Source organism: Salvelinus sp. IW2-2015, unplaced genomic scaffold, assembly GCF_002910315.2.
Source record: "Salvelinus sp. IW2-2015 unplaced genomic scaffold, ASM291031v2 Un_scaffold1398, whole genome shotgun sequence".
Lineage (NCBI taxonomy): Eukaryota > Metazoa > Chordata > Actinopteri > Salmoniformes > Salmonidae > Salvelinus > Salvelinus sp. IW2-2015.
The window spans coordinates 175,687-179,320 of NW_019942882.1; the positions used below are offsets into that span (position 1 = coordinate 175,687).

General features: G+C 40.7%; 1 long non-coding RNA gene across 1 annotated transcript in view; it reads left to right on the forward strand.

Annotated features, from left to right (window-relative positions):
- The window catches only part of LOC112070711 (uncharacterized), a 10,486-nt gene extending 9,681 nt beyond the window's left edge, over positions 1-805 (forward strand). The window contains exon 3 of the long non-coding RNA XR_002893955.2: positions 505-805. This is a non-coding gene — a long non-coding RNA (uncharacterized lncRNA). The remainder of the gene's footprint in view (positions 1-504) is intronic.
- The last annotated feature ends 2,829 nt before the right edge of the window (positions 806-3,634 follow it).

The following is a 3,634-nucleotide window of genomic DNA, read 5'->3' on the forward strand; positions in this document are numbered from 1 at the left end:
TATCTGGTAAACAGAACAATAAAGCAGCTATTTTCATTACTCACAGATAGTTGAGTCCCACAATGAATTCACTGCTTTAGTAGATGAAGGCTTACTGTAATACACRCAAGGAGAGGCATATCTGGAGAGAATGGAACAGTGTCCTCTATAAAGATAAAAACACAGCAATCAGTGACCACAAATTCAATTTGTCCATATGGAAATATTATCTCAGAGGATCATAATGAGACACGCCTGTGTGTAACATCTGACGTAGGGGTTAACCAAGACAAAGATACATGATCCTCTCTCAAACCTCATCTAGCATGAAACTAATTAGCAACAACGGAATGCAATAACTGCAAAGACGTGTAAGGGATCACACAGATACAGTGTGTATGAATGCAATGGCTGAGGGATGATGGTCAGATTGTTGAATCAGGTAGTGTGTTTTTTTTTTTAACTAGTAATGTGAATGAAGATAATCATAATGTTTGCCCTTTTTCTGTTTCTTCTGATTATTAGATTACTACCTGGACAAAATGCATCCGAATACTACCTCTACTAGAACTGCCTCTACATACGAGATAGACAAGATGAGACCAGAGCATGGGCTATCAGAAGATGATGATGGCCTCCGAAATTATAAACGGATATTGTTCCATGGGTTTGTGTAGCAAAAGTACAGGAATTCATTAGAAACACTCAATATGAAGTGATCACATACTCATCTATTCCTTTAATATTATTTTGGCTTTGTGTGATTCTGTGACTAAATCTATTCTGTATTTGTGATGAAGTCTTCTAATAAATCTTTATTTGGCTACATCTGTGTATTGTTTATAAGGCATGTTACCCAGATATTAATCCTAATTGGATCAATGCAATTGTTTTAATTGGCTTGATAATGTTTGCATATGACGTTGGAGAGTCTTCTTAGGTATTTGTGTTGTAATGTTTCAACTACATGTTTTATAATCTGTGACGCCGTTGGCATTCCATTGTTGGTTGTTGGCAGTGTGGCATGGCCGGGTTTGAGTGGTGTTCTCTCGGTCTGCTATCAATTTACTGGAACACTTAAAACTCCAAAGAAGGCTACTTACTCATGTTTGGTCTACTTGGATCTTGTCCCATGATATGGAACAATTCTGGATTACATACTGTAGATGTAGTATTGCATTGACTTATTTTCTTTTTTCTTTATAAATACCTGACACCTTATATTATACTATAGACTGTTCTCTATGCTACAGCATGGCAAGTGTTTATTATCTATCTATCCTGTTKCCGAGACACTTTATCCCTACCAATTTGTACATACAGTACATTCAGAAAGTATTCTAACCACTTGACTTTTTCGACATTTTGTTACGTTATAGCCTTACATGCTGACCAGACMGGACACGTCGCGTGCGCGAGCGTCGCAAAATAAATKTAGAAATCCATGTTATTCAATTATTGCACCCACACTGCTCATGCGCCAACGAGCGTCTGCGTTGCCAAGGGTTAAAATAGAACTCCTTTCTATTTCTGACGCAGATCGCGCTGAAAGTCCTGCCTCTCCCATCTCCTCATTGGTTTATAGAAGCAGGTACCCACGTGCTATCTCCTCATTGATTATACCCACGTGGGTGATTGAAAGACGAACTGTGTTGTCGGTTGTTGTGGTAATACTATGAAAGTTTAGATGCCAATCACCATATAAGTTCAAAGATGAAAAAGCCTGGAAGGAGGAGAGATGACTAGAAACGATTCGGTTGGCCGTTTTATGTGTGGATTAATTGGCGAAGTAGAGGAGCTTGTGCATTTCAGGTAAAATAACAACTCAATGTTTATATCCCAGGACAAATTAGCTAGCAACAGCAAGCTAGCTGAATATGACAAATTAGCTAGCAAGTGCAAGCTAACTAGCTAAATTGCCATAAATGTTTAATGCTTTTCGACCTGTCCCCAAATTAATGTCATTGGTTCAGAGTTTGTTTWGATTTTTTWACCTGTTTGACGTGATCGCGTTTGGTGTAGTTGGACAAAATAAATGTATGCACGATGGCGCACGGTTTGGGTTCCGTGTTACTCTAAAATGGATTAAATCGTTTTTTCCCCTCATCAATCTACACGACATACCCCGCAATGACAAAGCAAAAACAGGTTATTAGAAATATCACTTTTACATACAGTACCAGTCAAAAGTTTGGACACACTTACTCATTCAAGTTCTTCTTTATTTTTTACATTGTAGATAAATAGTGAAGACATCAAAACWATGACATAACACATATGGAATCATGTAGTAACCAAAAAAGTGTTAAACAAATTAGATTCTTCAAAGTAGCAACCCTTTGCCTTGATGACAGCTTTGCACACTCTTGGCATTCTCTCAACCAGCTTCATGAGCTGGAATGCATTTCAATTAACAGGTGTGCCTTGTTAAAAATGTATTTGTGTAATTTCTTTCCTTCTTAATGCGTTTCAGCCAATCAGTTGTGTTGTGACAAGGTAGGGGTGGCATACAGAAGACAGCCCTATTTGGTAAAAGACCAAGTACATAYTATGGTAAGAACAGCTCAAATAAGCAAAGAGAAATGACAGTCCATCATTACTTTAAGACATGAAGGTCAGTCAATCTGGAAAATCATGTAGAAAACAGTAAAATAAAGAAAAACCCACTCGGGCAAATACATTAGATTTGTACAGTACTCCTCCATCAGGTTAGTCAATCTGGAAAATCATGTAGAAAACAGTAAAATAAAGAAAAACCCTGAAATGAGTGGGTGTGTCCGAACTTTTGGGGAGTGTCGCTGCGCAGCTATTTTCAGGTCTCTCCAGAGATGTTTGATCGAGTTCAAGCCCAGGCTCGGGCTGGGCCACTCGAGAATATTCAAAGACTTTCCCCGAAGCCACTCTGTGCCTAGGGTCATTGTCCTGTTGGAAGGTGAACTTTCACCCAAGTCTGAGGTCCTGAGCGATCTGGAGCAGGTCTTCATCAAGGATCTCTCTGTACTTGGCTCCRTTCATCTGCCACCACCATGCTTCACCGTCTGCCACCACCATGCTTCACCAACCAGGTTTCCTCCAGACGTGATGCTTGGCATTCAGGCCAAAGAGTTCAACCTTGGTTTCATTAGACCAGMRAATCTTGTAGAGTCTGGCCAATCTACCATAATGGCCTGATTGGTGGAGGGCTGCAGAGATGGTTGTCCTTCTGGAAGGTTCTCCCATCTCCACAGAGGAACTCTGGAGCTCTGTCAGAGTGACCATCGGGTTCTTGGTCATCTCCCTGATCAAGGCCCTTCTCCCCGGATTGCTCAGTTTGGCCAGGCGGCCAGCTCTAGGAAGAGTCTTGGTGGTTCCAAACTTCCTCCATTTAAGAATGATGGAGGCCATTGTGTTCTTGGGGACCTTCAATGTTGCAGACATTTTTTGGTACCCTTCCCCAGATCTGTGCCTCGACACCATCCTGTCTCGGAGCTCTACAGAGAATTCCTTTGACCTCATGCGTTGGTTTTTGCTCTGACATGCACTGTCAGCTGTGCGACCTTATATAGACAGGTGAGTGCCTTTCTAAATCATGTCCAATCAATAGATTTTACCACAGGTGGACTCCAATCAAGTTGTAGAAACATCTGAAGGATGATCAATAGAAACAGGATGCACC